The sequence below is a fragment of the Narcine bancroftii genome, chromosome 14 (genome assembly GCF_036971445.1).
Source record: "Narcine bancroftii isolate sNarBan1 chromosome 14, sNarBan1.hap1, whole genome shotgun sequence".
Classification (NCBI taxonomy): Eukaryota; Metazoa; Chordata; class Chondrichthyes; order Torpediniformes; family Narcinidae; genus Narcine; species Narcine bancroftii.
The window spans coordinates 55,784,326-55,804,868 of NC_091482.1; the positions used below are offsets into that span (position 1 = coordinate 55,784,326).

A 20,543-nucleotide genomic window follows, 5' to 3' on the forward strand; every position below is an offset into this window, starting at 1 on the left:
AGTGTGCTCTGAATTTCCTTATTATGAGAATATTTTTAATTTTTTTGAATCTCGTAGCACATTGTATAATTATACTGTTTTAATTGTTTATACTATAAAATATTAATAAAAACATTTTAAAATAATACGAGAAAAAGCATTTCTAGGGATGGCAAGATTAACGTAGCGGTTAGTGCAACGCTGTTACAACGGCAGCTACCAGGTGCTGTCTGTAAGGAGTTTGTCTACGTGAGGTTTTTCTGGGTGCTCTGGGTTCCTCACACCCTTCAAAGAACATATGGAGGTTGTAACTCAATAGGGTGTAATTGAGCATCACAGGCTCATGGGTCGGGAAGGTCTGTTACCATGTTCCAAGTCTAAATTAAATGTAAAAGTTTAATTATTCACATGGACACCACTGAACAAAGTTAGAGTGGAATAAAATCAGGATTTATTGACATGAACATGCCATGAAATTCAGTGTTCCAGAATTTTGATTAAAATTAGATTTAAGGAGAAAAAAAAAATGAAAGCCAGTTGGTCTCACCCTAAATTGGGGATTAATTTCTCTAGGGAAGATGTCTATCATAAATTCTGAATCAGCATCCAGGGGAGGGAATATTTCCCTCCCCGAACAAGGTTGTGTTCAAATAGTGGAAGAAACATCTTCAAATGATACTTCTCTTACCCCACTGGAGGCAAATTCTGCAGACTTTCTTCTGGACTCTTCACCCAATTCAGAATCCACAGTACTGGAGCAGAAAAAAAGTTATTCTCAACCCCAAAGGATTACCAAAATAAAAGGAATGGCAAGGATACCTGAGTTTGCGCAGATGATAACGGTTTCCTTTTGACACGGAGCAGCTGCTTTCAAGCCCAAGATCCAGCTTTGCCAGGCACAGAGGAATTGGCAAGATTTTAATGTTTTCATCCTGCTGGGAAAAAGGGAGATAAATGCATAAAAATGATTATATAATTAATTTTTTAATTATTTAATAATCAACTACAGCTAATCAAACAAAATATGCAGCTTAGAAGGGACCAATGGGGAAGGTTGCCTTGTGAACTGGGATGATTGAAGAAAAAATTATTTTTCACATAGCAAGTGTTCACACGCAGAATGAAAGGGTGGGCAAGGTAGATTAAATTCTGTCTTTTGAGAGGTAATTGGATTGGTACTCGAGGGAAGATAATAATGCAAGACCGAGATAAAAACAATGTGAAACGGCACTGACTGGATTACTCAGGTAAAGAGCTGGCACAGGTTGAATGGGCCAAATAGTTTCCTGCTGTGCCTTAACACAGTTATAATACTAACAGGAGCCGAAGGTGATGCAAGCAAAATGACTTTAGAGCACGTAATAAGCTATAAAGGAGTTGCGCAAACCGCTACACCGACCTGCTGCCTCATGTTTATTTAACTTTATTTTTTAATTTGTTCATTTTCTGGAAACTGGGCATTCCTGACAAGGTCAACATAATTACCTTTGAGAATGTGGTGTGAAGCCTCCATTTTTTTTTAAATATTTTATTTCATTTTTTTTCCATACATGTACAATAGTATAAAACAATAAGAATTTAAATTTAAGAGACTTTCAATTGTTACCTGATGGATATAACTCCTCCCCTTCTCCCCCTCCCTAAACTCCGCCAACCCCAAAGAAATGTATATATAAAAAAAGGATATATAGTAATACAAAAAAAAAAAAAAATAACTTCATGGATTGCTCAGAGGATCACTTTCCAACACACAGGACTCCACTAAGATTTATATGATCAATTTCGGGATGAAGATTAACACAGGTCTCAAGAGGCTGGAAGAACACCATTACATATTAGCATATACAAGCTCCAAATTTGCAAATATATATCATATTTATTTCTCAAATCATATGCAATTTTCTCCGTGGTTACACTTTTGAATTTCTACATTCCATCTTCCCATACCCAAATGTGAATCTAACTTCTAAGTCACTGCAAAACACTTGCTCGCCACCGTTAATGTTATTTTAACAAATTTCATTTGGTATATTGATAGTTTCAACTTATATTTGTTCCTTCTATATTTCCCAATAGAAATAAATCTGGGCTTTGTGGAAATATAATGCCTATAACTTGTTCTAAAAATTTCCCCAAGTCCATCCAAAAAGCCATAACCTTGGGACATAGCCAAGTTGAATGCAAGAAAGTTCTGGTCTCTTCACCACATCTAAAACATTGATCATGGAATTGTGAATTGGGAGGCCCACAACTTCCTAACTTTTAGAATTATTATCAAGTGGCTCAAATGGGATTTCTCATATCTTTCTTTGATGGGTTAAAATAGAATTGGATAAAATAGGAGAGAGATTAGTCGAGGAATTTATATACAACTGGGATTCAAAATTAATGATTGGTGTTAAATAAATATCATTGTTGAAACATTTGATTACTGTTTGGAACAAGATAAATGATGAAATTGGAATAAAAGGAAGTATATCACCCAAGATGCCACTGATGCAAAATTATCTGGTACCTTTTTCAAAGGATAATCAATGTACAGCTATTTGGTTTCATAAAGGCATTAAAGCATTGAAGATTGTTATGAACAAGGTGAACTGCTGTCTTTTGAACAACTAATAAAAAATATGGAATAACTAATAATGATCTTTTTTTGTTATTTTCATCTGAGAGGATATTTGAGGGAAAAGTTAGGTTCATTGATGCTGTTACCAACTTGTACTGAGGTGGAAATTCTTATTAGGAATGGAAATACTAAGAAATTTACTTTTGCAATTACAAACAGGAACTATTAAACAGAACCTATAAATCTAGACAGAGGTGGAAGCTGGATTTGAATATTACAATTGATGAGAAAAGATGGTCAGATCTACATCGAGATTGCATGACAAATATTATGAATGTAAGGTATAGATTAGTTCAATATATATTTTTTTTACATCAGCTATGTTTGACACAACAAAAATTTAATAGAATGAAATGAAGCCCCCTTCTTGAACTGCTGCAGTCGTTCTGTTGAAGACGCATCTACAATATGATTGAGCAGAGAATTGCAGGATTTAGATTCAGAGAACGGCTAGTGATCAGAGCAAGTACAACATTTACAGATATCTTCATAAAATTGCAGGAAATATCATCTCACATATTCTATTTACATAAGATGGATTGAAAATGAATTCCAACAGGTTTTGGCAGAGGAATACAAACTGCTGCCCATTTTATATCGAGAATCCCAAGCACAAAGCCAAATCACCAAATGTCTGGTATTTGGACAGAGGACCACAGATACAGTCAAAATTGAATCTCTTTACTGCAAATCTTTCAATTCATACTACAGTAATAATGATGCCACTAACACACCAAAAAATTTCAAAGCAATTTATAGAAGCATTATTTAACAAAATTTGACAAATTGTAAACAAATACCATTATTTTATATTAAAAAACAATATCTATAATATAAAAACACTGTAAACCTTAAGCCAACATGAAGCTTGGTTACTACCTGGCAAAGTTACATTGATCAGTTTTTTAAAATTAATAGTAAACAACGTTATTTCATGTAAGGAATGTGCTTTCACACAGTATATTAGAGGAGCATAAGCATGGTCTGTATCCTCAGATCTTCTGAAGACATCAAGGAACCACAAAAACGCCTCTACTTCCTCAGAAGACTTAGGAAGTTCGGCAAGTTGCCAGTGATCCTTACCAATTTTTTTTTAGATGCACCAAAGAAAATGCAGCCAGTTTGCAAGAAAAAAAAATGACTACCCCTCCACCATCAGACATTAACCCTAACCCTAACCCAACAATAAACCAAATCAGGGACCCATTCAAGGACACTTACTTTTTGATTTTTCTCTTTTTGTCTAGTGCCCAGTCTGTTTAGATTTCTTTATTTGTTACATGTGCACGTCGAGTACAGTTTATTTTGCCCTTCCAGTAAGTGGTCATCCTGCCTTCGCCCGGAGGGAAAAGAATCGTAGGCTTATGTGTGATGTCATGTATATACTCTGACAATCTGGAATGGAGCTCAGACCATAATGCAAAACCAACCTCCATTCCATCAACTCTATCTTATCTCCCGCTGCCAAGGAAAAAGCAGCCAACATTTTAAATAATGGAAGTAAAACACAAAAGTCTGCAGACATCGTGGTTGAAGTAAAAATGGTGGAGAAACTCAGCCTATCAAACAGCAAAGATAGGGGCATTTTAAATAACACATCCCTCCCAGTTACACTCTCTCCTACTGCCTCCTCCATAAGCCTGAAAACATGAACTTCCAAAATCAAGGACAGTTTCTTTCCTGCTCTTATCAGGCCCTTGAATGGACCTCCTACTGGTAAAACAATGATGGCTTGCACTGTTTATCTCTAATTTTCTCTTCAACACTATTCCCTACACTGTTGTTCCTATTCTTGCATTACCATCTATAATACTGTATGTACAGCTTGGCTTACTTGCAGAGTATTGAAATAAAGTTTTTCACTGCATCTTGTTACCCATGACAATAAATATTTCATTCAATGAATGCAACCACTGGATATATTGCAAGATGGTGAGAAGGACGGGAAGACTAAATTTGGGGAACCATAACCCACTACAGGAGAACCACGCATGGGGAAACATGATCAATGACTAGGATGGGAATATTTAACCTCCACATGAGCACTGGGGATGGGGAACTAGAAACCTCCAAGAGTGGACCCTGAGTGGGGAATAATAATCCTCTTTTAGATAATGACTGGTAAGTAAACTATAATCTTCCAGTAACTACAACTGCAACAAGGCTGCCTTGTCTTCAGTTACAAAGGATATTGCATGAATGAGGAAAATCACATGCAATCAATCGAATTTCAGTCTTATTTATTTTCATCCTGAGCACATTTTTGTTTTGTATCTTGAACCAGAGAGCCCATGAGATCATATTTTCCCTCATTGATTCTACTGGGCTGGTTCACAAACACCTGACTTGTATTTAGTTTGGGTAAAAAATCGATATGGATGGAAAGTGCCTTTGGTGTCCGCTGAACATTTATAACATGGGATATGACTTCCACAGAATGAGCAGCAGGCTGTAGAGCGAAGCTGCAACTTACAGTTGCCACATTCAGATTCAGATATTCAGATTGATCGTCAGAGTGGATACATGACATCACAAACAACCCTGAGATTCTTTTTCCTGCGGGCCAGGCAGAATTAGCACTTATTGGTTGCTCAAAAATAAATTGTACTCAATGTACACAAATAAACAAACAAAGAAATGCAAACAAACTGACTGTGCAACACAGAGAGGAAAATGATCAATAAAGTGCACAAGTAAGAGTCCTTAAATGAGTCCCTGATTGGGTTTGTCGTTGAGGAGTCTGATGGTGCCGGGATAGCAGCTGTTCCTGAACCTGATGGTGCGAGTCTTGTGCCACCTAGACCTCTTTGCCGATGGTGGCAGCATGTGCTGGGCGGTGTGGATCCTTGATGATTCCTTGTAAAGGTTAAAAACTTGTGGTTTTAATTCTTAGTTAATTTTGTGCCTGTCTCTTCAAGGGAACTATTGTTTGTAGTGTTACCATAGTGACTATGATGTAACATGTCATAATATTCACCTAGGCTAAGCGTTTGCTCTCGCATTCTACAAGATGTGAGGAAAGCGTGAGCACGAGAAATTTTGCTTTGAATTTTTGTATCTCTATAGGCGTTTGTATCTCTTAGTATTTTATATCTCTGCATACATAAATGCTTTGTTATTCAACATTATGAAAGTCATAGCAAAGCTATGAAAAATGTTTATCTGTTTTATCAACAAGTTAAAACTACATAAATTAACAGCCACAAAGTTTGATTGTTGGATTAAAGAGATAGAAAATTGGGATTTTCCAGCTCCCGCTTTGGAAGATGACACTTTGAAATGAGAATATATTAGAAAAAGGAGAATGTCATCTATATTCCTGTAGATGTTCTCGATAGTAGTGAAGGCTCCCTGTGATGTCCTGGGCTGTGTCCACTACCTTTTGCAGGGCTTTACACTCAGGCCACCCATTTTGAACTCACTACTTCCTCACAGGTATATCAGTTCTAAGCCTTATCCATTATCAGGGTGAGACCAAATATGAAATTAAAGAAAAACATATTATATCTGCCTGTGTGGCCTAAAACCCCATGGCATGAACATTATATTCTCCATTTTGATATAATCCACACCCTGATCAGGTTTCAGTCTTTCTATCTGTCCTTTACTTGCTCCAGTTCTGACTTTTTCTACCCTGGCAGTGTCCTACTCGCAATTGCTCCACCTTCATTTGTTCAGTATCCTATTGGCTCTTGGTCCCTCCCCACTCCCTCCCCCATTCTCTTTCCCTTCCCAATTTAGTCTTGAGAGCGGGCTCCATCCAGAAACGTTGACTGACCATTTTGCCCCATTGACACTGCCTGATTTGCTGCTTCCCTCCCAGCCTCTCCTTAGACTGAATGGTGTATGTCAAAACCCCAGAGAACTGAGACACACTGACTTGCCAAGGCACCTTAATCCAACAGCAAACCTCTAAACGCGCATCATGGAAGAATTTCAGTGCATAGGCACATGAATGTAATGTATATAATTATAATCTTGCTATCATTTTTATTATCTGTAGGAATGGAGTTTTTTTTAAATATCATACACACAGTTTTAAGGCTAGTTTCTAAAACTTCAAGTAACTGTGACTTGGTAGTGAAATTCTCCAAGGTATTTTTTTCAGATCAGCCCTCACCCCAGTTCCTATCATCCTCTGCAGCTGATACACTCAGTTCCTCAAGATGGTGTGGGGAATAAGTCATCCAGGAAGCGGAATTTCTTTCCTGAACCTTCATCTAACTCGCATTCTTACGGATAATCATAGGCGCAAGTGAACCTCAAACTTTTGTTTGTTGAACTACTGAATGAAGCTTGCTCTAATACAAAATAAAACAGTTTTTACATTTTTCTGCTTGATTTTTTTTCTCTCTGTAGCATTTTAATTCTGTCATCATGAAACTCCAGCTGTGGGTATAAAGAATGGGTCTTCTGCAGTCTTCGTTGCAGGGAATGTGCATTTGTTCCAAAAGGCAGGCAGTAAGCTAGATTCCCACCTGTGCTCTCTGCTTCCATTCAAACACATTTCAAATGTGCAAGTTCCGAGACTAAAACTTCATTGCTTCACCAACGTCGTTCCATTATTTATTTCAACAAAAGGAACCCACCATGAGTAACTTTATTGAACTATAAAAAGACCACCTGCTCTGGAAAGAGCCGTGCAGTTCACAAGGACATTTTAATCTCCTTCATTAATCTTTCACTGTTGCATTAACACCCCGAGATTAGGTATCTGAAACTATCCCTTGCAGCCTGATATTGGACATGCAACATAACATTTGAACCACCAACTGCTACATGGAACACAATCCATTTAAAACAAGGGGACTCGTTGTTTTCAACATGAACAAACAAGGCAAGCAAATACCACAAAGCCCATGGTACAACTGGAAGATTTTAATCATTCAGCGATTAGCTGTCATTTGAGACTCTTGTCAGCGTCATTCACAATTCCCGTTTTATCATTCCTTTGAGAAGTCCTTCTAACCCCAGTCCAACAATTGCCAAAGGTGTCTCACAGTTGAGTGAATTCTACTCCAAAAATATTATGAAAACACTTTCTTCAATGTAATTCTTACACTCCTCGGTTCATAAGTAGTACTGCTTGTAACAATTTGGATAAAACAGACTCTCTCATGCTGAGTCACACTGGGTTAATGGGGCTGAAGTAAATCTGTGCTTGATTCAAATGGGTTTTGTAAAGATATTCAAATAGCATGCTATTGCAATGGAATTTATTCCACAGCACAGAATGGTTTGTGTGTAATTCTGACGGTTATCATAAAATGCAATGAATCATTAAAGCTGTGACTTTTTGATACTAAAATTGTGACATTTCTAAAATGGAAAATTACAAATTCTTCTGTTTAACAACAGTATTTGGTCCTATCAAAGAATAATTATTACCACATTGGATTTATCTCTAAGGTACTTATCCAATACATTATAATCAATGTAGATTTACAAAAGGAAGATTCTATTCTGGGCTTACTTTGTGAAGATTATGTCTCAAATTATGTTTTAAAATATACTTGGTCAAAGTCAACAGTTGATATGGTGAGGTTGCTCAACTTTATCTGAGGGAGGTGATGGTGAAGTTTTATGATTAGGGATGGTTCTAGAAAAGCTCCAGTATTAAAAATTAGCCACATGGAATTGTCTAGATTCATTCATTGGTTAGACTGGATGGGAGAGAGATTTGCTGCCTTAAATATACAGATCAGTTCATCAGCTATTCCGACTACTCTATTGCAATGAAAATAGATCAACCATGACTGGGAAAGAAGAGACCTTTTTTCTAATCTTGGCATGAAAAATAACTTTGCAGTTTCTTGTTAGCATTGGCTTATCTGCAAATTTATAATAATTTTCCTCCATCCTGATTCCTCAATGAAAGGAATTTTTTTTATTTAGATTTAACTTACAAAATACATATATTATTAACAACTCAACTGCGCTCTCCTCTTGAGGGCATATATAAAATCATATCCATAATTTAACTGTCTAGAAACTTGTAATTTCTTTTCATAGAACATTACAGCACAGTACAGGCCCTTCAGCCCATGATGTGGTGCCAACCCATATATCCAACGAACAATCTTGTGGCAGAACTTGTGCCAATATTTCAGACAAAGTCTGAAATTTTTTATGCTGAGGTTACCAACAATATTTTTTTGAATCAAATTGCTCAGCCACCATCTGTGGACATGGAGGTGTAGACAATATTGCAGGTCTAGATCCTTCATCAGGACTAAGGATGATCTCATTAGATGAGGTTTGACCTGCTAAGTTCTTCCAGCATTGTTTTATTTTTGTTGCACCAGATTCCATCAACTTCAGTCTTTTTTGACTCAAACAATAATATATTTTTAAAATCACTTTTAATTTATGAACTTCTTTGATAATATGATAATTTACGGTCAATTTCCGTGACATGGTGGTGATCAACTTTAATCCATGAAGTGAAGATGTTCCTTGGATAAGCATTCCATAATTCAAGTGCGGAAGAATCACAGTTTATAGTGTTGCTGTCTTGCATTTCCAACACTCCAGGCTCAATCCTGATCTTGAATACTATCTATGCGGAGTTTGCATGTTTTCCTTGTCATTGCGCAGCTCTAGTTTCTTCATACATGCCAAAGATGGGTGGATTGGTAGAGTTCTTGCTGGGAGGTTGTTCCTCTTGGGTGAGAAGTGCATGGGTTGCAATTTCAAAATTAGGCAAAGACCATTTAGGAATGAAATGACAAGAACTTACTTTTCTCAAAGGACCATGAACCTTTGGAATTCTCCACCCTAGAGGAGTGTGGATGTTCTGTCATCAATTGTGTGCCAAACAGAGATTGATAGATCTTTGGATTGAATTAAAAGAAGTGGGGACTGGGAAGGAAAATGAATTTTGATGTTAAAAATTAGCAATAATCCTCTTAAATCGGAAGTGCTCAAAGGCATGAATGGCTTTTTTCCTGCTCTTACTGGTTATGTTCTTGTATTACACAAATGGATTTTTCATTTTTTAAGGGAAAATTAAAATATGCACGATGAAATTCACCGTGGCCCGGCTTATTGATTTGAGGGCAAAGCGATCAAAGCATGAGATAATGCATGGAAGAGTCACTTTTAAAGAAATCATTTGGATGGCTGCACCAGTTCTTGTCATGAAGCTCCACATTTCCCATACCTGTCAGTGCAAAATGCACTAAACTGGGGTTGAAGCAAAGGATCCTTGATTCCCAATAGACTAACTTTGAAGAAGAATGGGAACTGAGAAAATGAAAATATTTTTAAAAAGGTGTCGTTTCATTTTGCAATCTGTTACTGTTAATGAAGTACACATATTTCTCAGTTGAACAAAATCGGGATTAACGTTTGTAAAGTTGATGAATGGAGCTCCCCAGAGATAAGTCTCTGAAGTTCTACTGATCTCTAATCTACCTGAGCAATCTAGGTTAGAGAATGTTGGTGAATTTCTAAATTTACAGTAAATAGCAGATTGTAGAAACGTACAAATGGTGCTCATACCTTTCAGAAATGGATGCAGTAGTGGTGTGAAGGGGAACAATATTTAATATGACGAACAAAAGTGTTACACATCAGAAAATAAGCACAAACTTTATCACAAGATGTATGACCAGACCTTGATGAAGGTTGAAAAGTGGGAGGATTTAAAACAGACTGCTGTTGCAGTGTGAAATGCCAATTAAAGGCAAATGCAGAATGTATGAGGTCTGCAGTCACAAGCAAGGGCTGTTAGTCAGAGGACACAGCATTAAATCTGTAAAATGTATCGGTAGCACAATATGTAGGGTTGCTCACTGAGCCTTCAAATGGATCTGACTTTAAAAAAGTAATCATCTGTTGTGTGTTCACACTAATACTAAACTAAGTTTAGGATATCCTATTTAGATGCTAAATAAAACCATGACTGACTTTTATTAGAATTTCCAAAAATATTATTATCGGTAAAGTGATTACAAATAATGTGTGTTTGAAAGCCAAAACAAGACAAACCTATAACATTGACCTACCAGGTGCATGACCTGAGGGTTAAACTAAACTAAACGTTATCAGAGGATTTCATAGTCTTTCTTGTGAATTACATCATAGCCATGCCTGCTATCTGGTTTCACTTTTTCTCTGAGAACCACAACACCTCAGGTCAAACAGTATCGGACTCATTTTCCCTCCCTCCTTGTTTTGTTGCTTTCCTTTCTTTTTACCCACCCTCTTAAGTGCATTTTCCCATGCTCTGCATCCACCACTCAGACAAAAGGCCACACAAAAGGAGCGGAAGGGAAACAAAGTACTGTGGCAAGGGTCCATACGTGGTCAGGTGAAGCTCGGGGTGAAGCATTATGAAGTTAGGTAATTTGCCAAAGTTGCTCACAAGTTCCCCCTTCTGCGACACACCTGGTGCCATTAAACTCTGACTCATTTCTCTTTCTGTCTCAATGACTGTATTGTTCAGGTACTTTTTTGGGTTTTTTTTTTCCGTTTGCATGTTCTATGATTAAAAAAAGAGCTCCAAACCTTTTTTCCACCCTTTAGATTTTTTTAATAGGTTAGAACTATAATAAAACTTCACGTTCTCAAATTCTTTTACTTACCTTTAAAGGAAGCAAATAAATTAGAAATAAATAGCTCAAGCAGCTGAAAGAAGGTTTACAGATGGCCGACAGTGGTGAAGATACTGTAAAATTCCGACAGCCAGGCATTTTTTAAAGCGGCAAGCTTAGTTATAAAAACTAAAGTAATGCAGCATCTGATTAATATATTTTTCAAACACCCAGGAAAAAAAAACTATCGGATTTTCTAACTAGCCCGATAAAGGTCAATAAGAACATTGTGCAAGATTATTTTTAATAAGCTGAAAAACTTGCAGAAGCAAGCTGAAATAAGGAGAGCTTTCTGGGGGATTCTGGATGGATGTTTACCACAACTTTTCTAAAACCATAACATAATCCTTCCTATTATAGGGTGTGAAAGAAAAATAATTCCAGATGATCCAACAACTGTAACACTGGACTAACTCCCCCAACTCTCATCCATTAAAATACTGACAGGTTTTGTAAAAATATTGTACCAAACAAAAGTGAAGCAGCTTTCATATTGCACTGGTGTTTATTTTTCTTGTCGATCCGCTGACAGAAAGGCTCAGGATGTGTAGGATTTCATGTTTTTCCTCTTCTAACAATAGGCTGAGCAACAGAGTCCTAGTCCCAGTCGTGGCTGCGCCTCGCAAATTCATTTCCTTATATTTGAATCAGACATCCCTCTTTTGTTTTTTCAGCGCAATATGAGCACGTGTCAGGCAACGGCCCTCCGACAAATGTTTTTTGCCACTGCAAAGTGCAGAGACAGTTTCCTGAGGAGGCAAGGTCACAACTTTTACTGCTGCTGTGTACAGGAAGAGATAGGAGCCGGTGGCTGTATGCACGGCACCTATGAAAAGGCCATCAGCACACTGCTTGTGTGCTGCTCTCAAAAGAAGTGTTTTAATGGGCTGGTAATCCAGGTTTCCTGTCAGCGGTCTTGAGTCCCACTGCAATATTCAATCAATGACATAGAAACTCCCACACTCACACAAGGGAAGTTCTGCGATGGAAGATAAAGATTGTGCTTTCTTGTGGTGGCTGTCGCACAACTTTATAATTCTGAATTTTGATGGAAAGTCTTTTTCCATTGAAAACTCGCAGTCTTGTGGACATTCTTTTTTGTATTGGTTACAGAATACTGAATGCAAAACATTATTGAACTTGAAGTACATCATATACATTTAGAAAATGAATATAGTAAATGGAGTGCAAAATAAAAGGGAACCATTCCTTTCAAATGCTGTATTTCTGGATGCAGCCAGTTTTTTTTTGCTATCAATAGTACTGAGCACACCGGTTAACCCAAGGTGAGATTATCCAAGGCTTTATCGAGAAGAAATATTAATAATGTTGAATATTTCATCAGAATCTTGCCTCACTCTACCCGAATCACCTCAAATCAAGGGTGTGGCACAAGAAAGATTTTCCAGAAATTGAGCTAGACCAACTATTCCAGAAAGTATGATTTACCATATGATTAATTACATTGAGCTTATTCAATGTCACAAAGTAATCAACCGACTGCAGGTATAGCTTCCCAGACAATAGAGCTGGACAAAATTACATGCCTGTCAGCCAACATATTCCCATCAACCCTTATTATTTATATTCCACAATGCATTTTTGTATATAATGGTTCAGTTTTGGTTCCAAGGACATAATTCGCAAAGCGTTAACTGGTTTATTTTCACATCGCCACTACAACTTGTTCATTTGGAGCTAATGTCCTTTATTTCTGTGATCACCATCCAAGTTAAATAACCTGCTTCCATCTACACTGGCCATATTTTTTCAGCTTATGAATATACAAAAAGGGCAGGGAAAGGTCATACCCATTAGTATGCATCATACACATCAAATACCAATAAAGCTACCTCCTTTGGGATGTAAAACAAGATAGGGAAAAATACATAACTATCAGCTCTGGGAAATACTTCCCCAACTTCATAACCCAATCAAGCAAACTTCAGGATATATTTATTGGTTATGGCAAAGCACATCAGGAACTTAACTAGCCCTGTGGCTGACACTCTCTTATTCCATTATTAGGTAATTATAACATACTCCTCTTTGTCACATTTAATAGTAATCTGTTCCATGTCGTGATAAGTTTCCAAGAAAACAAATTATTTCCCTGGCATCAGAAGTGACTTCCTTGTCCAAATTTTTTTAATATATATATATTGTTTGAATACAAAATAAATTCCAATTTCATTATTACATTTATCACGTCAAATCATTGTTCCAGTTTATGTTGTGTCTCGAAGATCCAGATTAGGGGCGACATTTTATTTCCGGTTTTCAGTGGAAGGGAAGTGACAGAAAATTAACACCGAGCAGCCCATGTCAAGTGGTTGGTCCTCCTGACACCATTTTGTTCAAGGTATGCTTTCTCAAAACCTCTACCTTATCAGAGTTCTATTAAAGTCTGCAGAGTGTAGTCAAATACCAGTAATTTATTTGTGAACTGCATTTACCTTGGTGAATACTGAACAGGCTGAGAATTACAAGGGTATCTCCATGACTATTTAAAGCTGTATCACCTGTAATAAGTGGATGATTTTAATCAAACTGGCAAGTTGACAGGTCTTTTTTTTTGGAGAATATATTTCTGAACGAGAATAACAGGCACAATAACTACTGCCCTTTGGCATTGACCTTTGCCATTATGCTTTAAGCACCTGGTGATCAAATGCATCAAAGCACACCTCCCAGAGATGCTGGACCCATTTCAATGTGCCTATAGAAGGAACCATTCCACAGACATAGCCTTGTTTCCTCACTCTGTCCTGGCTGAACCTAGCCACCTGGAGAATGATGTCTCAAACGTCAGGCTGATGTTTATTAACTTCAGCTCAGCGTTTAATATGATCATTCCCCAGAGTCTGGTGGAGAAGCTGTCCTCACTGGGACTGAACACCCCTCTCTGTAATTGGATCCTAGACTTCCTAATGGAAAGACCACAGGCTGTATGGGTCGGTGGCAGAATGTCGAGCACCGTCATGCTGAGCTCTGGTGCATCTCAGTCGGCTCCTGTTCATGCTACTGACCCATGACTGCATCACCAGATCCAGCTCCAACAGTGTTATCAAGTTTGCAGATGACACAAGAGTGTAGCTGGCCTCATCAGCTACAATGATGAGTCGCACTAAGAGAAGAGGTGGAAAATCTCATGAAATAGTGCAAGGGTAACAACCTGAGTCTCATTGTGCATGACGAAGGAGATGATCATAGACTCAAGAGGATGAGGAATGACCACCCTCTACTACACATCCACAACTCTGTAGTAGAGATAGTGGAGAGCACCAAGTTCCTTGGAATTCACTTAACTAGTGACCTACTGTGAACACTCAATCTCTGTTCACCTGTCAGGAAGGTGCAACAGTGACTGCACATCCTGAGAAGAATGAAGAGAGCAAGGCTACCAGCCAGCGTTATGTCAATCTTCTGTAGGAGCTCTATTGAGAGCATCTTGGCTGGCTGCCTCACAGTGTGATACAGTGGCTGCAGAGAAACGGACTGGAGGTCAATCCACAGGACCATTAGAGTGGATTCTTCCTCCACCTCCACCTTCCCATCGACATGATCTACTGGGTTTGTTGTCTGAAGAGGGTGTCCAAACTCATCGAGGACCCCTTCCACCCAGAAAACAGCATCTTTCGGCTGCTCCCATTGGAAAAGAGATATAGGAGTATCAGAGCCAGCTGAGGAACATCTTCTTCTCATGGGCAGTGAGAATGGTGAACGACCGAAGGTACCGTTCATGTTAACCACCCGAGACTCTCATTTACACAGAGAAATATTTATTTATTTGGTATAGATAAAATACTTGTCCTGCATATGTATTCCGTGCTATGTCTGCATGTTTTATACCGAAGAACGCTGTTTTGTTGTGTTGTACTTGACTTGATATGCTTTATCTTGCATTGTCTGCCATTCTGTTTTCTATTGATGATTGACTCCAGGAAGGAATAAGGCAGGATCAACAGGTGAAGGAGTTCCATAGAGCAACAGAGAGAACCAGAGAAATTGGAGATGCTCGAAATCTACAATAAAAGCAAAATGTACTAGAAATTCTTATCAGATCAGGACCATCTGTGGAGATAGAAGCAGGTCAATTATATATTTTAGAAATGGGAATATTTGAAAGGAGGGATGTAGAATAGGGACCAGGGAGAACATTAAGTCATCCCACACAAATTCTGACCCCCCAGCCACTTTTACGTGACTTGTTCCTTTAAGATCACAAGTACGTGGCTGTAAATATATAAAAGCAACCAAAATAAAATTATTAAAGCAGGTCATTGAACTTTTCATGTCAAATACCAGCTTAATCAAAAGCTCAAAGTTCAGATTTATTGTCGGAGTACATATATGACATCACCCTGAGATCCTTTTTTTCCCTGCAGGCCAGGCAGAATTACTACTGATCAGACTGTACTCAAGAAAAGATGCATATACAAAAAAGAGAATGTAAACATGGAAAGAAATGTAAACAAACTGACTGTGCAATACAGAAATATTCAATAATTAATTAATTTGACAAGTAAGAGTTCTAAGAAGAGTCTCTGATTGAATTTGTTGCTTAGGAATCTGATAGTAGAGGGGTAGAAACTGTCCCTGAACCTAGCGGTGTGAGTCTTGTGCCATCTATACTTCTTTCCTGATGGCAGCACCAAGGAAAGAGTCTGTGCTTGGAGGTTTGGATCCTTGATGATTGCTGGTGCGGTTCTATGCAGATTTTCTTAAAAGTGGTGACGTGGGTCCAGAACGAATTCGACAAGCTTTCTCCCTCTTTGTATCATTTTATCAAGATAATTCAGCCTACTCTGCAAATGGCTTGTCTTAATTTATGAGAAGCTGAAAAGGGCTCAGCAGGTCATGCAGCATCTTGACGAGTTCCTCAGTGCTTCATTGTTTACACAAGGTTCCAGCATCTGAAGTTAAAACACAGAAATGCTGGAGGATCTCAGCAGATATCCACGTAAGGTAAAGAAATATTAGTGACGGCTTGGGCCAGAGCTCTTCTTCAAGGTGTGAACAAAAAGCAAGCAAGGGGAGAATGGGTGGGGGAGGTGTCTGGACCAAAAGACAAATGGTGTTAATTCGATATGTTAAGAGGACAGGAGTGAGGAAAGGTGAGAATTGATGGGAAGGGGGTAGTTTTTTGGCTCTGTGAAAGGAGACAGAGGGAAGAGGGGAGAGAGAGAGAGAGCTAGAGGAAACAAGGAGAAGATAGAGGGGTGGGTTATCAGAAACCAGAGAAGTTGATGTAAATGCCATCTGGTTGGAGGGTGCCCAGATGGCATGTGAGGTGCTGTTCCTCCAATTTGCTAGCGGTGTCAGTCTAGCAGCTCATGTGTCGGCAAGGGAATGGGATGGGGAATTGAAATGGGTGGCCACTGGGAGATCCACGCTATTGCAGTGGACAGAGCCGAGGCGCTCAATTAAGTGATCTCCCAGTCTACGTCCAATCTCTCTGATGTAGAGGAAACCACAATGGGAGCTCCGGATGCAGTAGATGACCCCTGGAGATTCTCAAGTGAAGTATTGTTCATATCCTGAGGAAGGTCTCAGGCTCAAAATATTGGTAATATGCTTTGTCTCCTCTGGACACTGCAAGAACTGCTGAGTTCCTCCAGCATTTCACTGAAATCACAGCATCTGCCAATTTCTATGCTTTTCTCCAGCACCTGAAGAACTTATCTCACTCTATCCTCTGACAATTATCTTTGTTCCATGCACAGCTTGTGTAAATAAATAATCCCCGATGCTTTCCCTTATTCATGAAGAAACCACTTTAGAGTGATTAGCCATCCCCACAGCCCTTGCATCTTTGCACTGCAACTGAAACCACGACTAAACCAGGTTTCAGAAATCAAACCTTATTTTCTATCAATAAAGTCGTGTTTTAGAAATTGGAAGGTAATTAGAACCTGTCGGGTGCAAGGGTGGAAGGAATCTCTTTCCAGCACAATGTTTCTGATTTTTTTTTCAGACATTAAAGAGATTTGGGATGATTTCCTCAATGAACCACAACACTCCAAAAAAATCAAGATGTTCAAGAGATTTAAACCTGAACAATTCTTGCAATTGTCTTGGACAGAATGTTGACATTCCTTGATGGATCATTGCATGTGAAGTATTGGAGGAAAAATTGGACCAAGTTATCCCAAGAGTTGCCATTGATGGGCACTTCTGGGACCAATGACTTCACTACAAAGCCTGGGATTTTAACCACTGCAAACTAAGGACAATACTTTGCTCTGAAGCTGTTATCTCTCATGTCAATGGCACTGACTGATCCACTATGCAGTAATCTTAGTGAAGTTCCTTTGACTTTAGGAGGTCGAGGCCATAAACTAAAGATCAGGTCTTTGGGCCAATGCTGGGGATAGATCAGCATTGTGCTGGAAAGAGATTCCTTTCACCCTTGCACCAGGCTCACTTTAGGCCCAAAGATCATGCAAGGCCCATCCAAGGCCCACTTGATTTGGGCTCACACCAGAGATTATGACCTCCACAACATCTGAACCGAGATGCCATTAACATCTCAACCCAGGCACTGAATAGCATGCTGATCTATCCCCCAGCAATGGCCCAAAGACCTGATCTTTAGTTTATGGCCTCTGTTCTTGGAAACATGTTTAGTGTAACGCCATTACAACAGCAGCAACACGGGTTCAAATCCAGCAAAACCTGTAAGAAGTTTATTCGTTTTCTCCTCGACCTGTGTGGATTTTCTTCAGGTGATCCAGTTTTCTCCTCGACCTGTGTGGATTTTCTCCAGGTGATCCAGTTTTCTCCTCGACCTGTGTGGATTTTCTCCAGGTGATCCAGTTTTCTCCTCGACCTGTGTGCATTTTCTCCAGGTGATCCAGTTTTCTCCTCGACCTGTGTGGATTTTCTCCAGGTGATCCAGTTTTCTCCTCGACCTGTGTGGATTTTCTCCAGGTGATCCAGTTTTCTCCTCGACCTGTGTGGATTTTCTTCAGGTGATCCAGTTTTCTCCTCGACCTGTGTGGATTTTCTCCAGGTGATCCAGTTTTCTCCTCGACCTGTGTGCATTTTCTCCAGGTGATCCAGTTTTCTCCTCGACCTGTGTGCATTTTCTCCAGGTGATCCAGTTTTCTCCTCGACCTGTGTGCATTTTCTCCAGGTGATCCAGTTTTCTCCTCTCCTCCAAAATATTCAGGGTTGGGAGGAGAAATCGGTGTAATTGGGCAGCATGAGTTTCATGGGACAGAACTTTTCCAACAGTCATCCCAGTGGTAATCATTTCACATGTCCATTTGTGAATTTGAATTTTGAGGTTCCTGAGCTCTGTTCTAAATTGCAATGCACTGTTTTATAAAGGCAGGAATAAGATTACTAGGAGGATACAGAAATAAGTTAAGAATTAAAGGATCATTCGGAATTTGATTGTAGTTTAATCCAGAAGTTTAACAAATCAAAATTAGAATTTATTGCCATGAATACGAGTCACAAAATTTGTTGTTTTGCAGCAGGATTAAAGGTGAAAAACTGCTACAGATTACAAAATGGGGAAGTGTTTGATATTCTGAGCTGGTAACTTTGAACAACACAATATTGGAAGTTTGTTTTTCCCCGAGGTTCCTTCAGTGATCACTTATTAAAACTAATCCCAAGTTTGCACTTTTTTTTAAAAATTGAAAAATAGCTAAGTGGCTGGCATGGTGTGAATGAGAGAAAGACGGTGCAAAGAGGCAAATCAAACTTGCAGAGGTGAGTACTATTTCACGATGACTTCCTCTCCATTGCAATGACGCTTAGACTGGCAAACACTCTGACCTGCTGATCTTAAATAACCAGAGGGTCCATCTGGTAGCTGCTAAGAACACAGAGTGAAGGGGCTTCCTGCTATGACCATTCTTTGGTGTTGAGCACTACCATTCATGGGCATGTCTCTTGAGCATTACAATACACAGTTAGTTTATTATGGATAATAGCATCCAGTGGCCATGCAAGGTTCTCATTGGCCAGTGCTAAATTTAATTCTAAGTTAGTCAGTGACAATGCTTTCTACCTCAGTTATAATTTGGGTTGCTCGAAAGACCCTCTCGGTGGAAGATGTCTAATCTTCAGATCTAGCTCTATGTGGAAAAGATTCAGTCAATTCATTGATGGCGATGACAGGTGGAAGTCAGTTGTACAGACTGCTGGATCTGTGGTACACAGATTGCTTGGTGGTAATGTTAAATGCAATTCCTTGCATGGGAGCACACACTCCCAATTTCCCTTTGAATATTAAAAATTGGATTTAATGAATGATAGATGTAAATCTCAACCATGCTGGGCCTCATCTTCAACTGTGCATTTCCTGTTCAGATCCAAAATAGCAGGTACATGGGACAGGAAAAATATACAAAAGTGAAACACAAAAGTCTGCAGATGCTGGGATTGTAGTAAAAACACACAGAAATGCTGGAGGAGCTCGGCCAGACATGCAGCATCCCTAGGACTCCTCATGCACTACCAGACTGAGACTACCTGCAAATTGGAGGAACAACACCTCATCTTCCATCTGAACACCCAGATGCCATTAACATCAACTTCTCCATTTTCTGTTAAACCACACACCCTCTCTTCTTCCCCCTGTTGCCTTTACCCCAGCTCACTCTCTCTCTCTCTCTCTCTCTCTCTCCCTCTCTCTCTCTTCCTTTTTTCCCCTCTCTCCTTTCACAGAGCCAAAATGAATTCTCACCTCTCCTCTTATCATATCCAATTAATGCCTTTAGTTGGACTGGATTCCTCCCCCTGCCAGTCTATTCCGACACCTTTCTGTTCTTTTCTTATTCCTCGAAGAAGGGCTCAGGCCCAAAACGTCGGTAATATGTCTTTACCTCCTATGGACGCTGAGAGACCAGCTGACTTCCTCCAGCGTTCTGTGTGTGTTTTACAGGAAAAATATACTGCATGTCTCAGCTTATTTTCCTTTCACTTTTATCTTCATTTTGAATCTAACAGTGTGGTTCCATTAATTTTATAAATCAAAAACAAAGCTATTTCAGCCTGACTTTTGTAGCTACTGAGAAAGAAGGACTCAAAATTCAACCAGTGGCTCTTTATATAAATATAATCAAGAAAACAAAGTTACAATGGTTTTCGTTTTGTAACTTTGTTTCAATCCCTACTGACTAAAAGTGTTCTTCTAAAAAAAAAGTCTGAGCTGCAGGATGCAATTACAGTTCTCTCTGCACAATATACTTCTGTAAATGTCACATGTAAGTATGTTTTATTTACACAGATCTTCAGTCATACTGCTTCTCTAAATCAGTAAAGTGCTCCAAGGATCTTTCTGCCATTCCTTTTTCTTTGCCCTGTCTGCTTTCAGCTAATGT

The 20,543-nt window shown here is 38.9% G+C and overlaps 1 long non-coding RNA gene across 1 annotated transcript in view; it reads right to left on the bottom strand.

The window, feature by feature from the left end:
- The window catches only part of LOC138749201 (uncharacterized), a 38,282-nt gene extending 18,228 nt beyond the window's left edge, over positions 1-20,054 (bottom strand). The window contains exons 1-2 of the long non-coding RNA XR_011348475.1: positions 19,907-20,054; positions 799-914 (exon numbers count right to left, since the gene is read on the bottom strand). This is a non-coding gene — a long non-coding RNA (uncharacterized lncRNA). The remainder of the gene's footprint in view (positions 1-798; positions 915-19,906) is intronic.
- Between the last annotated feature and the right edge of the window lie 489 nt (positions 20,055-20,543).